Source organism: Cavia porcellus, unplaced genomic scaffold (genome assembly GCF_034190915.1).
Source record: "Cavia porcellus strain 051 isolate PalLab524CR breed Dunkin Hartley unplaced genomic scaffold, mCavPor4.1 scaffold_16, whole genome shotgun sequence".
Taxonomy (NCBI): Eukaryota; Metazoa; Chordata; class Mammalia; order Rodentia; family Caviidae; genus Cavia; species Cavia porcellus.
In genome coordinates this window covers 34,512,654-34,529,963 of record NW_026947499.1, presented here as the reverse complement: position 1 = coordinate 34,529,963, position 17,310 = coordinate 34,512,654, and the positions used below count along the sequence as shown (strand labels likewise).

Genomic DNA, 17,310 nt, shown 5'->3' with positions numbered 1-17,310 from the left:
CTGTCCAATGGCGCATGCGCACGACCAACTTCCGGGACGCGTTTTGCGTATTCCCGTGCCCATTGGGTCCAATCAAGCCACATGCTCATTTTCAATAGACTAAAAGGGAAAGTTTTTCTACAGAGGCGGGACAAGGCAGAGGCCAATTGGAGCCGAAAGGCTGGGTAGCAGGGGGAATTTTGTGACCGGGGGAACAACGTGGAAGAGGGAAAGGAAGAAGCAGGTATAGAGTAGTGGACTACCTCAGTCAGATTACCCCCAGGGAAATTAGTCAAAATGAGCTACGCTTGATCCAAAGTCAAGCCGTATCAGTGTCGGAGCAGGGCCCAAAAAATCTGAATTGTTAACAAACTCTCCCATGAAATTCTTTCTCTAAGTGGTCCTTAGCCATTTGGGAAACTCGAAGTTGGCAACTCGTACCATTCCTGCAGCCTTCAGCCGCGGGACTGCCAGGAGTCGTAGTGGCGGGACCCGGCTACTCCGCCTGCGCTGCTGGCGGCTAGTCTAAGGTCCCTGAACAGCGTCTAGGCAGGAGAGCAAGTGTGTGCCTGCGTCCCCTGCTGGCCCGGGGTCTCGTTTCCGGCGGCTGAATTTAGTACAGTACCGGAGCAGCCGAGCCCACTGGCGTCTCAGGCTTCCAATTGCAGATCGGGTTTTAAGCCTGCCAAAGACGTACAGTGGCACTTGCTGTTCTGCACGCGCGGTCTTGCGCTCAGCCCAGTGAGAAACCAACTGTCCATTGTGAATTCTGTCATCAAGGCGAAGGGAAACCCTTAGAGAGCCGACTCCGTGCTAGGGTTAGATGCTCCATTCCCTCTGCCACGGTCAGTGGTTCACCAGGTAGAAGCTTCAGAGCAGCGAGTCGTGCCAAACAGTAACCGTTTATTGAACACGTGTCGTTGGGTTCTCACAAAAAAATTGTATGGTGAACATATAAAGACACCAGTGTTAGTTAAATCGCTTGTCACACAACTGCCTTATTCAGGCTGCCGTGTAAATACATGGGCAGATATAGGTCTATTTCAGGTAAACCTTGTTCAGACTTAGGACTTGAGTGTCCTAAAATCATTTTTATGTTTTTAAGACATTCCTGCTTATAAACCTCACATGCCTGGCAAGCGCAAAGTTGTGACTTTGATACCCGGTACCCACAAAAAAATAAATTATAACCTCGACACCATTTGTTTGGAGTTTACTATGTAATCTCAGGCAATTTGTTCAATCGATTTATTAAAAACTGACTTCCTAGAGGCTGGGGATTTAGCTCAGCGGCATAAGCGCCTGCCTTGCAAGCAGATAGTCGTGAGTTCGATCCCTGGTACCGATAAAAACGAAAAAGACAAACAAAACGAAACAACTCATTTCCTCTAAGCCCTTTTCTGTTCTAAGGGAGTAATATTTTACCCACCTCAAAATATGTGCATGGAACACGTGTATCAGTAAATATCAAAGGTTTTTTTTTTTTTACTTTTTTATTTTTATCGGTACCGGGGATCAAACTTGTAACTGCGTGCTTGGAAGGCAGGTGCTTATGCTACTGAGCTAAACCTCCAGCCTCAATATCACAGTTTTGTTTTGACATCAGGTTCACCAAAATTTCCCAGGTTGGCCTCCTACTTGAAATCCTCCTGCTTCAGCCACCTGAGTAATTTAGAATTACAGCGTGCATCAGGTGCCTGGCTTTACTAGGTGTTAATAATGCACCGAAAGTTTCTGAAGGCTTCCTTGCTGTTCGCGCGCATGCGTGCACACGCACACACACACAAATTTAAATGAGAAGCCCTGGGTTCAATCCTCAGCACAAATAATTAAAATTAAAAAGCCACTTGGAATTTTATTGCAGAATATATGGTGTACGAATGCTTGTGTAGGGGCTGGGGATTTAGCTTAGCGGCATAAGCGCCTGCCTTGCAAGCACACAGTTGCGAGTTTGATCCCTAGTGCCGATTTAAAAAAAAAAAAAAAAGAATGCTTGTGTAATACACATACTTTGAGATGGGAAGAACGAGGTGTTAGTCGTTTGTTATTTAAGATCCTTTTGATTTTAGGCTTGTTAATGAGTATCTAAAGGTGGGTGCACTTTCCAAGTGTATCAGTCAGTGCTTTCTAGAGAAACATGCTAATTATATGCATACAGAAGAATTTACAAAAATGGCATGTAAAAAAATCAGGTGTGGAAAGTACAAAAAGGACATCTGTGCGCTGGAGATCCAAAAGATCCAGGGCCTGGAGCTCAATGTAGTATCCATGTAAATCTGTATCAGGAGTAAAAATGGTCTACAATGGAAGGCTAATGTGTCTGTGCTGGAGGCCAGGAGACAGCATCCTAGGTGAAGGTGAAGACTGGAGCTGCTCCAAAGAAACAAGCAAGCCTTCCTTCTTTATTTCTCTTTTATTCCATTCAGGGTATAAGCCATTGGTTGGTGCCACTCACAACCAGGGTGGGTCTTCTATCTTTTGCAAATTCCTTCTGCCACACCTAGAACTCTGGTGATACAATTCAGTTTTTTCAGTTGAGTGTTTCTCACTCAAGTTGACATAATCATTACTGTTGTACTAGGTTATTTAAAATTACTGAAAATATTCCTCTTCTATTTCATTGTATCTTGTTTATATGCCTATAGAATAACTGGAATTTGGGAGTAAGATTATAGCCTAGCAGTTTTATTTATAAGGGTTCTCTTGGGTCTGGAGATTGGGGGGGGGGGTCTGGAGATTTTTAACCTGACATCAATAAAATTCAAGAGCAGTACTATCCAACAGAACTTTCTGAGATGGGAGCTATTAGGAACTTAGAGTTTCTAGCTTTGCCAAATGGCTATTATGTAGGTGGCACATTTAGATGGTCCATGGATGGGTTTGATGATTTTTTAAATCTTTTGATATCATATGTAAAATAGCATGTGTTCTTGTAGGAAGTTGGTCCAACCTATCTTCAAATTCTCAAAACCATCAAAAGATTAAGCACTGCAATGTTAGGGCTTTGGTAAAAAGTAATTTAAGGGAAATAAGTATGCCCTCTTGCAATCACGAAAGATTCTACCTTTTATATTTTCTTATGTTTTTTTGTAGGTGGCTTTTTGACTCTTAAAAATAAATTTGAATCTCAGATAATGAACTAGTACTCCTGATTTTAGGTCTCAGCAATGCTTGACTCTAGGGCTGCCTTCAGTCTTTGCCTAGGTCTTAAAGACTTGTTTTGTGCTCAAGGAATCAGTTTTCTGTGCCTGGTTTTAAAAATGATATTTGACAAAATTTACAGTGTTGATATTTTCAAGTCACTCAGAGTAGTGGCACTCACGTGTAGTTCCAGCTACTTGTGAGGCTGAGGCAAAAAGATTGAACCCAGGAGTACAAATTCAGCCTGGGAAATATTGCCAAGACTCCATCTCAAAAAACAATGGGGAGGAGATATGGAGTAAAACTCAGTGGCAGAACATATGCTTAACATTTAAGACCCCGAGTTCAGATGGGCAGCCAGTGCAAGCAGAGAGATGCAGCCAGGTAAGCCCTGTGCACCCTCAGGCCACCATTGGAAACCTTTGCTTCCTTCAGGTAGCCATTGCCCACCATGAGAATCAGACAAATACATTCCTATGTGCCTGCCACCATCGCAGTTCTGGTGTAGACATGCAGGCTGAGGAATAAGTAGCCCTACCACCAGGCACCTGTGACCATCAGGGAAGCCCAGTGTATTTGTATAAGTCTGGAGAAGCCTGCTCCATACCGTGCTACTTCCCTGTAGACCTGGGGTCAGAGAAAACCCAGTTGTCTGTCCCATTCCCCTACACTGTGGAGAGACAGCCAACGTGAGAAGTGCCTGGGACCCCACAACCAGATTCTAGGGAGGAGCCCAGGAGAATGTCAAGATGAAGGTGTAAAAGGCAGTCTCAGACCTCCAGGCCACACAGAACAAATCTGGGAGATACAGTCATGGAAGAAAATGGAAGAAACACACCTGAAATCTCCAAGAGAATAGCATCTGAAGGAAAAAAGCAAATTCATGAGGCTGTAACACTAACCAAATCAGGAATAATATCTCAGGTAAAATAAGAAATCACAAATATAATGAAAGAATTGCTCAGCATATTTAAAGAAAACATAAATAAAAAAGAGGAGCATAGGAAATGATGAAAACCTTGAAGGAACAATATAAAAGGAATTACAGTGCATGAAACATTCAAAGAGATATTCAGGAAATTAAAAAGTTGATCAAAAGCTGGTAAAACTGCTTGAAAGAGACTGAAGATAGACTTTGACACCTTGAAGACTGGATCACAGCGAGCTAGTGATTGTGAAAGGAAAGATCTCTTAAAAATAACAAGGAACCAGGAAATTACAATGGCTACAAGACAACACAAAGAAAAATAATTTAAGAGTGATAGGTATCAGTGAAGAAGCAGGGCACAACACAAATGAAACAAAAAGGCTATTTACAAAAGTAATAGCAGAAAGCTGAGCATGATGGCACATGCCTATAATTCCAGAAATTGGGAGGCTGAAACAGGAGGATCATTGTGATTTCAAGGCCAGCCTGGGCTATAAAGTGAGCTCAAGTCCAGCCTAAATTGTGAGAGCCTGTCTCAAAAAGAAAAAAAATAGAAAACTTCCCAAATATGGGAAATGGATCTGGCATAAAGATAAATGAGGCATATAGAACTCCAACTAGCCATAAACAAAGTAAATCTACTCTCAGACACAATAATCAAAATCCCAGAAATTCAGCACAAGACAGAATATTAAAAACTGTTACAGAAAAGAAACATCACCAATAGAGGAAAATCAATTGGAATCATGGCAGACTTATCAACACAAACCATCAAGTCAAGAAGAGTTTGGAGGGCTGGAGATTTAGCTCAGTGATGTAAGTGCCTGCCTGGCAAGCATGAGGTACTGAGTGAAGTGTTTTGAATCCTGAAGGAAAACAACTTCTAACTCAGATTGATGTATCCTGCAAAAGTGCCTTTCAAAACTGATGAAAAATAAGATACTTCCATGATAAAGAACAACTGAAGGAATTCATGACTATCAAACCAACATTACAGAGAGTGCTAAAGGATATTAGAGAGAGAGATAAAGCTGACCATGGTTCCAGGAACAGCAGCAGAGGAGGATCACCAAACATGACAGGCAACTGAATGAAGAGGAAAAGTGGAGAGCCAACAGCAAACAGCATGTTAGAGACAAACCAATGTATGCCGGTTGCAACCATTATGTAGATGGCTTCAATTTACCAATAAAAATAAGCATAGGGAGAGTGGATCAAGAAACAGAATCCATCAATATACTGTATGAAAGAAACACATTTAACTCAAAAGGAAATACATAGACTGAAAAATCAAAGGAACAATTGTTTCATGTGACAGGAGACCAGAACAAAGAAAGGATAACTTGCCACAGAATGGATAAGAACGATATGGCATTTTCTTTCTTTTTTTAAAAATTTTATTTAAGGAGGAAAAAAAGCAGAGAAAGGGTACAAGTTATACAGATTTACAGAAAAAAATAAACAGTAGGAAATCACTAGTTAATGGATTACATACTGTCATCTTAGAAATAATTGTTCAAGTCACAAAATTAAAGCTTGTAAAGTGGACATTCCAGCAATGAACTGCAAACAGTTCTGTTCAATGATCCAATAAAACTCATCAGGGAAGCCTGATGAGTGATATCATTTTCTATCTTATACACTTAAATATACATGCAGTATATTTAAGAGTATAAACTCAGTGATATCATTTTCTATCTTATACACTTAAATATACATGCAGTTATATCATTTAGAGCACTTTCTTTTCCTCTCTTTTGTACAATGACTATTACACATTTTGGGTTTTATTGCTCCCACGGTTTTTATTACTTTTTTGGAAGAGAGTAAACCAAATGTGACATAACAGAACAGAGTCAGTCAAATCAAAAGGGTGGACATACTGGATAATGTAAAAACATAATACAAGGTGATCAACAATGGTTACCATAATGCCTCCTGCTATCTCTAATAGAGTTGCCTATATCATCAGTTATAATAAAATTGAACAAAACAGTAAAGAACAAAACCGACAAAACTAAAACATTGGAGACATTGTAGGTCTTCAAAAGTACATAAAAGTCAACGAGAATGGGCGTTATTATGAATCTCACTATCTTCACAGCTGTTGCCTAAACTTTCGAACCTGGTACTATCCAGCAAAACAGAATAGGGGAACATCAGTCAAAAACAAGATGGTGAGAGTAATACAGGGCTTTAAATCAAGATAATGGAAAGTCAAAATGGGTTACTATAATATATCCTGCTATTTTTATTTATTTTTCCCTTAATTAAAAGGATAAAAATAAAAAAGTAAATAATGGAGTGGAGATTGAGATAAAAGAGGGCATAACAGCAAAACAGCGCAGATCAAAACATAACCATTTAAGCAAAATAGTATTTCACCACAAGATAATCCTGACATAAAAATAGTTACCATATTGTCTCTTTCCTTGAAATCCTTGAGTACAACTTCGTATACTGTAGCATTAAATATATCAAAACAATGTAAAACCATTTAAGAGAATGACAGCATTACAGAGTATTTAGAATCGACTAACAGAAAATGAACAATGGTTTCTGTATAATCTCCTTGTCTTTAAAAGTTTTTGCTTATACTATCGTACATAATAAAATCCAATAAGATACAACCTGTTTAGACCAATGGAGAAAGAAGAACAAAAGCTTGATGAGACTTCAAAACAAGATGATACTAAATCAGTATTACCTATTAAGATGTCATTTTCTCCAAAATAGCTGTTCTTATCATCCAATCTTCTCTGCCTCATTTCTGTTGAGCTCTTTTTCTGTCATTAGCTGTCAGTTTGTCTTCTTCATTTTGTTCTCTGCTCCATTCGTTGTGGCCTCCCCGCCACTATTTCTGGATTCTTTGTATTTTTCTTTTTTTAGAATATCCTGCAATACTCTCTGTAGAGTTGAATTGGTGGTTGCAAATTCCCCCAGTTCCTCTTTATCCTGGAAGCACCTTGTTTTTCCATCAATTTCCAGGGACAGTTGTGCAGGATATCTCAATCTTGGCTGGAAATTATTATCTTTCAAAGCCTGAATTATTTCCCCCCACGCTCTTCGTGATTTGATGGTTTGTGCAGAGAAATCTGCTGTAATTCTGATGGGTGTTCCCTTGTAAGTGATCTGTTTCTTGTCTCTGACAGCTTTTAATATTCTGTTCTTGTATTGAATTTCTGGAATTTTGATTATTATATGCCTGGGTGTAGCTCTGTTTGGGTTGTAGGTGGCTGGGGTCCTGAATGCTTCATACATCTGAGTATCTTTACCTTTTGCTAATTTAGGAAAATTCTCCTGGATTATTTCTGCGAGTAGCTTTTGTAGTTCATTTGTTTGTGTCCCTACTTCTTCTTTTATGTTCTTAATTCTTAAGTTATGGATCCTCTTATCATCTTCTTGTCTTTGTATTATTGCTGTTTGTTTCTTTGTTATTTTTAAGAAGTTTTTCATTTCATTCTCCCATATTACAAATCTGCCCTCCAGTTCAGATAATCTGTCCTTAGTTTCTTTCAAGCTGTTATGCCAGTTTTCGATAGACTTTTTAGTTTCCTGGTAGTCCCTTTGAACCTGCTTCACGTATTCTATGCTTTCTCTATTTTCTCCATCAAACAATTCTCCCCTCTTTTTCTGTTCTTCTATTCCACCATCTGTTTTTTCTTGGGTGGAGCTTAGCATTTCTCTAACTATTCTGCTTACTTCTAGCTTCAGGTCATTGATAACTTCATTCCTGAACTGATCTATGAGGCTCTCTAGATGGCGCTTTATGTCTATTGGTGCAGTGTCCGCTATTACCTGTTTCTCAGGATTGGGGGCCGAGGAGCCTTTCTTGTTGCTGCCTCTTCCCATATTCTTTGTTCCTTATATATGCAAGCTTATATAGGAGGCCCAGCTTCCCTCCCTGTCAGCCACAGCCTGATCGAATTGTGCCGGTTAGGTGTTCCCGCCCACCGCAGCACACCAGGAAGTTCCAGACCAGGCAGCCTACGGGGGGCCTGCCCCTCCAGGCCACCGTCAGGCTCTGGGATCTGGGTTGGGCTAGCCTACTGGGTCTGCCAGCAGCGTCACTTAGGCTAGGCACTTCTCACCAATCCCGCCTAAGAGGGGGATATGTGGCTGAAGTCGCCACCGCGCCCTGCTCCCGCAAGTCTGCCCAGTCCCAGAATGTCCTCCGCTGGAGTCAAACTGTGGTAGAGTGTCAGTTTCTCTCACTCACCTCACCACAAGTCAGTGCACGCCTCCCTGCCCGTCCTGTTTTAGACTCCGTTCACAGATTCCCGTTCTCAGAGCTTCCGTGCGTCTCTCTCCTTGCCGAGCCGATGTAGAGGCAGCCGCCACATGGCGGGAAACCCAAATCGCAGCTTCCAATGGCGCGGGCTCCCGCCTCCACACTGAGGCTTTTCTGTTCCTGTTCTAGCACCAGGACTGCATTCCAAGTTGGTTTCTCTCAGCCCAGTTTGTTCCTGGGTCATCAGAGCATATCTCCACCAGCTTATGTCTCCTTACTCCGCACCATTCCTGACTTCTGAGCTGAGTCTTTCAGAGAGCCTCCGTAGCTGCTGTTATCTGTCCGCCATGTTCTCCCGGAGGATATGGTATTTTCATATAACAGAAAGCTACCCAACTATAAAGAGGATAATCTCGGGGCTCTTGTAGGTAAATGGATACAGCAGGAGATCATTTCAAGGGTGAAACAGTTTGAACATGGAGAACTCTATCATAAAAAAGTCAGGAATCAGTGTATACATGGACATATTTTTATGGTCTCTTGTTTCTGATCTCTTTACATATTCTTATAAAGATATTATTTTAATTACTACTTTGCAGCATGTCTAGTATAATAGATCCCCCATTATTGTTTTACAATTTTTTTGGCTATATAATTTAGGTTCAGCTTGTCAAATCTTCTTTTTAAAAATACTGTGATAAGGTTTTTGATTTTCAGTACTGCTCAGATCTCAAGTTATCTAAAAAGGAGACATTTTTAAAAGAATCTTTCTGAATTTTTTTTGGGGGGAGGGGACAGGGTCTTACTATGTAGTTCAGGCTGGCCTTGAACTCACTATGTAAAACAGGCTGGCCCTGAACTTACAGCAATCTTCTTTCCTCAGCTTTCCAAATTGTGGAATTGCAGGTGTGCACCACCACATTTAGCTTGTTTCTGTTTTTTGTGTGTGTCTTTTTGAGACAGGGTTTCATTATGCAGTTCAGGCTGGCCTTGAATTCACTTTGTAGCCCAGAATGGCCTTGAACTCATGGTGACTTACCTGCCTTAGCCTCCCAAGTGCTGGGATTATAGCCTCCCACCATACCCAGCTCTTTGTTTCTGAATTTTTATTTCTTCATGTTTTTTGTTTTTGTGTTTTTGGTACTGGGGAATCGAACTCACAACCTGGCAATTTCTTCATGTTTTTAATTCTTCACAGAGACCTCAAACTGTCCATTCTTGCTTTTTCCTCCTTTTTTTTTTTTTTTTTTTTGTACTGGGGACGGAACCCTTGATCTCCCACTTTCCAGGCAGGCTCTTGTGCTGCTGAGCTAACCCCCCAGCCCTAACCTTCAAGTCTTAGATGTGATCAAAAGAATTTAAGTTTTTCCCTATCACAGTTAACTGGTTCTAGGCCCTGCTGAGTTAATGTATGGACCAAAGTTCAGTCAGTCAGCTTCCTGGTGGCTCTGAGCATCTTCCTCTGTAACATGAAGACTGATAAGAAATTAAGTGATGCTGAGAGGCAGTCTGATCACAGAGTAAGACAAATCTTGGCCTCTGCACATATCACCTTGAGAACAAATGGTGGTTATCCCACTCTTTATAGTTGTGTAGCCTTGGATAAATCCTTGTATCTAAAGGCTTCATTTGTTCATTGTTAAACTCCGTATATCAATACCTAAGTCATATAATGACACAAATTACACCTATCACCATATACCTGGCACAGTTCTTGTGCTTTTTTGTACAGTATTTGCTCATTTAATCCACATAACAACCCGGGAGCCCCCATTTTACTGTTGCTAGAAACAGTTACAGAGAAGGTAGATATGTATTTGACCAAAGATTTCATAGATTTGGGTAACTACAGGGCACTATTCTGATGGTGTGAATCAACTTTCTATTATCATAATAAAAACCAGTAAGGTAATCAATTTATGGAGAGAGAAGGTTTATTCATGATTTCAGAAGGCCGTGATTGGCCCCATTACTTCTGAGTCTATGGCAAGGCAGCATATCACTGTGGGTAGCAGGTGGCAAAACAAAACCATTCATTTATTGGCTGGGAAATAAAAGAAGTGGAGGTCTGTAGCCCCTACTATTTGCTTTCTTTTCTCTGCCTTTTTTCATTTTGAACCCCTCCAAATGCTGGTCCTGAAAACGTCACTTATTTTTTGGCCGATAGATTATAGTTTAGACACCTAGTTAACAGACCTCAAACAGCGAGTGAACTTTGGCCAAATTTCTCAAATGCCTCCTCCTCCTGTCCCTTAATTGGCCATAAAAACTACAGAAAGGGGAAACAAATGGATTTATCTCAAGGCACCAAATTACCTGGTGCTCATATTCTATGTGTAAATTAACCAGATGTGTAAGGAGGTTTTGTAACACTCCAAAGCAATGATAGTGCTGCAAAGGTGGTATCCATGGAAATCCCCTGACCTTGTGAACTCATACAAGGATATATAGCAGAAGGCAACGAAGGAATCAGTGCCAGTCAGCCAGTAGCCAGGAGTTTCAATGGCAAAAGCTGACTGACCACTCCTGTTTGAAATAAACCTCCCTTGTTTCTGAAATCTCAATGTCCCATGGGCAAATTTCTTGAGCATACCGTAGCAGAGGGGTCTAAAATCTTTCTGTCCCCTTCAAAGATACGGCCTATTGATCTGAAGATCTTACTAGCCCCTACCTCTTGCTGGTCCTACCATCTTTAAAGGTAGCAAACCTTTAACAGAAGGGCCTTTGAGGAACATTCCAAATTTGAACCATAGAACTCACCTAAGTAGTCTGATACCAGAGCCTGTGCTACAAAGACACATAGGGTACTCACATGATATCTGACACAGTTTAAGTGTTCAATATATGTCTGGTTCAGTCCAAAGTGTCATTCAGTTCAGATGTGATAGTGCATGCCTGTAATCTCACTAACTACAGAGGCTAAGGCAGGAGGATCATGTTAGCCCATCAGCTTAAGGCCAGTCTAGGCAATATAGCAAGACTCCATCTCAAAAACAGAATAACATTTTAAAACTGTGCTAGGACAACTTGGAAAGGTCCTGTCTAAAAGGAAAAAAATTAAAAGAGAATGGGATGTTGCTCAAGAATAGAATACCACTGGGTTTGATCCCTAGCACCACACCCCTAACCCCATCATCCATTGAAGTTCCAAAGCTATAATTTTGGTATTTTGATACCATCCTCTCCTCTAATCAGCCTTAGAAATGTTTTCTGTAGTCTTTGATTTTGAACTTTATTTTTTACTCAGTCGTACTCCCCTGACCATTTCCAGCAGCATTAGGAATTATTTTGAACTATAGACTGCCATGGAGGATTGCCTTGGAGTGGTGGTGGGATGTCCACTATTTTTCCAGAGGCAGCCTTTGGAGACCATGTATGAAGACACTCTCTGCAGGGCAGCAGGAGAAATGTCACCCAAGTTTGGCTCAGTGCTTCCCAGAGTGTGAAGTATTTTTCCAAATCACCAAAACTTTTTTGTGCAATAGGCCTTTCAATCTTTCCAGTTTATCTCAGGCAGCTTTTCAATAATTTCAGTTTATCTCAGTCACATTTTTAAATTTTTAGCTTCTACTCTATAGCTTCAGAGGAATCCAAGCATTAGACTTTGTGCAAGAAGAGGCTGTGTATACTACACAGATTTGATGCCTGTGATGTGTATGTGTGCATATGTGATGAAGGTAGGTCAGGGATGTATTTTCTTCAGAGTTCCTTAGAGGACTTGCAAATTTAAATTCAGTCTACTAACTGTTTTTCTGTGGGCACAGTCTGCCTTGAAGAATCACTTTCCTTTTTTTTTTTTTTGTACCAGGGATTAAACTCACGATCTTGCTCTTACCAGACAAGTACTTGAGCCACTGAGCTAAATCCCTGGCCCAGAATCACTTTCCTAAGCCTCTGGACTGCGACAAAATAAAATCCCACTTAATGAATTTTTTAAAATTTTATTTTGAAAATATACAACAGAACAAGTCAGAATAAAGCCAACTAAGATCGTACAGTGAAATTGGTACAGAACTTCAGCAGGTTACTGGGATAATAGTAATAGGTATCACAGTATATTTTGTTATCTTTATAATAGTTGTTCTTTCAATCACATACATCAAAATGAGATGAAATATAGAACACTACAGAACTTATCAAAACAGAATATTGAATAGAGCAATACCATTAATCAGAAAAGAGCAAAACAATAATAAAAATATTTGCCTTCAAAGAAATGGTAGAAGGAAGTCCCCCTTATTTGCTATGGTCAACCTCCCAGGAGATGCTCAGATTTCTGGTTCCCATTTGCTAATGGGCAGGATATTTGACTCTAGGCCATGTAGCAGTAGGTTCACTATTGCTTAGCAGGGAGGCAGGATGGTCGTTTGTTTTCACAGCGTCTTCAGTTCCAACATGGCGCAGATCTCAGGAGACACTGCTGGTTCTCCCCCTGGAAGCCACTTAATGAATTTTTGTATTAAAAATAACAAAAAATATTAAATTTACTAGAATGGCTGAGGCAAGATAGGTCAAAATCACAGTGGCAGTCCTGGAAGTGGTAACAAGGATGACAAGGACAAGAAAAAGAAAAATGAACCCCCTGTGCCAACTAGGGTGAGGAAAAAGAAAAAGAAAACAAAGGGACCAGTGCTGCCAGCAAACTGCCACTATGACACCTCCTACTCAGTGCCATTTAAAACTACTGAAGTTAGAGAGCATTAAAGACTATTTTCTCATGGAGGAACAATTTATTAGAGATCAGTAACAAATGAAACGTTAGAAGAAAAGCAAGAGGAAGATGATCCGAGGGGACCCCAATGTCAGTAGGAACCTTGGAAGAGATCAATGATGACAATCATGCCATTGTGTCAACATCTATGGGCTACATCAGCATCCTTTCATTTGTGGACAAGTGTCTGCTGGAATCAGGCTTCTCAGTTCTACTCAACCATGAGATGCATGCGATGATCAGGTTACTGATGGATGACACAGATTCTCTGGCCACAGTGATGAAGGTAGAAAAGGGCCCAGGAAACCTATGCCAACTTTTGTGGTTTGGATAACCAAATCCAGGAAATTAAGGAAATTTTGGAGTTTCCTGTCACCCATAATGAATACTATAAAGCCCTCTAAGCAAGTCATTCTGTCTAGTCTGCCTGGCACAGGTAAAACCTTGTTAGCCAAAGCAGTAGCAAATCAAACTTTGGCCGCTTTCTTGAGAGTAGTTGGCTCTGAGCTTATTCAGAAGTTCCTGGGTGATGAGCCCAAATTTGTATGGGAGATACTTTGAGTTGCTGAAGAACATGCACCATCTATCATATTTATTGATGAAATTGATGCCACTGGGACAAAAAGTATGATTCAGACTCTGGAGATGAGAAATAAATTCAGTGAACAATATTGGACTTGCTGAACCATTTGGATGGATTTGAGTCACAGAGTCATGAAAGTTATTATGTCCACAAACTGAATAAAAACTTTGGATCCAGCAATGATCACACCAGGGCACGTTGACATGAAGATTTACTTCCCCCTGCCTGATGAAAAGACTAAAAAGCATATCTTTCAGGTTCATACAAGCAGGATCAAACTGGCTGATGATGTTACTCTGGATGACCTGATCATGGAAAAGGATGATCTTACTGGTACCAACATCAAGGCAATCTGTACAGAAGCTGTTCTGATGGCATTGAGTTAACCTAGAATGAAAGTAACAAATGAAGACTTCAAGAAATTTAAAGAAAATATTCTTTATAAGAAACAGGAAGTACTTCCTAATAGGGAGAGGCTAAAACTGGAGATGAATCACATGTGCCAGGGTGGTTGAAGAACAAAGAGTGCTTGATATGAACCACATTAACAAACTGCTCCAACCTGAAAAACACCAAGCTCCAAGATAATCCAAGCAGTGGGTTGTAATGTAAAGGACTACTATGTGAAGTGTATAAATAAACACCCCTCCAGTAGTTGGGCAGTTCCTTTCCTCCCATCAAGAGAGATGGCTCCAACTGATCCCAGCTTTCTGGGTCTCATCTTTATTTCTTCATCTTCCTGTCACCCTTCACAGTCCTCACCCTGGGAAGGCTGAGAGCTATGGAAGTCGCAGTGACTCCTGAGGGACTGTATTTCTGGTGAACCACAGCTACCTTTAAGCAAGTGGTTGAGAATTTTCTCAACTACTGTGAAGGATAAGGTTTGGGAAGGTATCATGAAGGAGACCATGTTATAGTTGATTTTTATTGGCAGAACATGGAGTGCTTTCCCAGTATAATGTGTAGAGTGTCTTCTAGATGGCCTTTGTCTGTGATCACTGTGCTGCTTGCTGTCTGCTTCCCAATAAAATGTGCTTTTTCACACACACACACACACACACACACACACACACACACACACACACACACATACACCAAAGAAAGAAAGAAAGAAAGAAAGAAAAATTCCTCTAACGGCTTGCTATTTTTTGTTTTGCTTTATTATTTTAAGATGAGAATATATTTATAGACTGTTTCCTGTGTCAAAATTTTTAATTCCTCATTGAAATACAATGCATAGAGGACATTAATGAAAAAACAAATTCCCACACCAATTTTACTCTTTAGAGGTAGCCATGCTATTTCTTGCATTTCCTTTCAAATATGTAATTTTATATTTATCCTATTATTTATAAACAAGGAATCATTCAGTTCATATGTACCATAAATATGTTCTTTTGTCTTTTTTGGATTCATATATATTATTAATTTAAAAATTTTCTGATTTACATAGTACTGTGTGTTTATTTCACACATAAACACAATGTGTAGAGGTCAAATCAGACTTTCCAGCTTTTCTGCCCTCACCCTAGGAAGACTTTTAAGTTTGCCTTTCCCACTGGTGTGTTGCCTGCAGCAGTTTGTCAATGATTGTGTGAATATATAAGTGGCATTACTCACAGTGAAAGCTCACTTCCTTCCAGTCTCATCCAAGCTCCTTCTCCCACTCTCACTATGCAGAAATATGCACGTTGGCTACTCTCATCAACTTCCTCAAAGCTCACTCACACTCATAGCTGATTCAACTCAGATGCAAGTGATGTTTCTTTTACTTGTCATGGAAATTTCTTTCTTTCTTTCTTTCTTTCTTTCTTTCTTTCTTTCTTTCTTTCTTTGTCTTTTTCCTTTTTATCAGTACCGGGAATTGAACTCACGACTGCCTGCTTGCAAGGCAGGTACTTATGCCGCTGAGCTAAATCCCCAGCTCCTTGAAATTTCTTATTCCTTTCCTTATTTCTGATCTATGTTCAGGACTTTAATAAATTTTATTTTGTCTTAAGATACTGGTTTCTAATATCATGAAAGATATGGAATTACAAAGTCTTTATGTTTGTTTTCTTGTTGATTTTATCTCACACCTAGGTTAGTACTTGTTCTTGTCAGGCTCTCAGTGTGTGCTGGGATAATTTTGTCTCCTATTTCACAACTAGGGATTGTTTTGGCTATCACTTTTTCCTTTGCCAGCAGCTTTCAAAATTATACTCATCGTCTAAGGCTTAATCTTGTCTGGGGTTGGAAAACTTGACATAGAAGAGGTAAAGGTGCAGGGGATGAAGAACCAACAGTGGAAATTGGGGTCCAGGGTCAGGGGCATAGCTTCCTTCAAGGGTCTGAGATTCGATCCACAGAGAAGTGCGGTGCCCTGAATCCAGCCAGGAGTGGGGATTTGTTGAGATGAGGCCTCCTGAGATTCCTGTTCTGAATGCTCTGAGACCTGAGCTGCTCCAGATTCATAATTAGCTCCACGCTGGAACTGTGGAAAACAGGCATCCAGAGGGATTTGTTCTTCTTGTCATTTATCATCTTCAGAATCATCTTGTCCTGCGAGATCTGTTTGAGTGAGCTGAAGATCGCCTTCTGTTTCACTGTTACTTCCAAAGCATGAAAAGCCATAAGAACATGCACTCTGCATGCTATTGTTGTTTATTATTGACCATGGAAGCCACTGCCATCAGAACTTTGGCTATGTTCTCCAGTACAGCGATCACTTCTCTATTTTTTTCATTTAATAATATAAGTGCCATCTTTGTAATATAAGTGCCATCTCTGCACATTAGCACTCAAATCCACCACACTGTTATCAGTGTATTCAGTGTGGTCCAAGGAAATGTAGTCACCAAAACTTAATCAGACAGTCTCCTGATGGTATCCGTTTATATTGTTCACACATCAATTAATTGGCCAGGGTGTCAGGCAGGGGAATATTCTAAAAGGATCAGAAAGACTCGAGTAATAAAGTGCCCCTCACATTACCAAGCAAGTTAATATAGTCTGGTTGTCTTTCTGAAAAAAGATTGAATCCAGGACCTTCACACACTAACCTATATCCCCAGCTGTTTTGTATTTTTAATTTTGAGACAGGTTCTCACTAAATTGCTCAGAGTGAGCTCAAACTTGTGATCCTCTACTGCCTAAGCCTTTCAGAATGATAGAATTACAGACATGTGCCATCATGCCCAGCCTAGAAAAGCAGTCATAAAGGGTAGAATTTATTTTTTTATTTTTTATTTTTTCCGAGCCTAACTGTTTATTTTCCAAATCCATTTTATTTCAAGGATAAAAGAAGAAGAGGAAGAAGAAGAAAAATAAGAACAAGAAGAGAAAGAAAGAAAGAAAGAAAAAACTACAACAAAATTTCAAAACATATCAATCAGGGGCAACCATGGTCCATACACTGCACATTGTCATCCCCAAATCATTCAACCAAGCACAAGACATCTGCATTCAATTGTCCAAACAATACCAAAACAAATCTTTCTCTTCAATAAACTCAGAGAAATCAGTAATATAACTACCTTAACTATTATTTTTATATACATATACATAACATGCACATATATATGTCTTTATTTCAACTTCGTACACTAATGCAACAATGCTATTTTTACATATGTGTGCCTTATTTATCTCACTAATGAGTATATTCTCAAGATGCATCCATTTACCTATAAAGGTTTCCAGTTTATCCTTCTTTATGGATGAGTAGCATGCCATTGAATAAAAATACCACATCTTTT

General features: G+C 40.0%; 1 pseudogene; it reads left to right on the top strand.

Moving 5' to 3' along the window:
- The first annotated feature begins 12,791 nt into the window (after positions 1-12,791).
- Positions 12,792-14,088, top strand: LOC100716776 (26S proteasome regulatory subunit 4-like; annotated as a pseudogene).
- Positions 14,089-17,310: the final 3,222 nt, after the last annotated feature.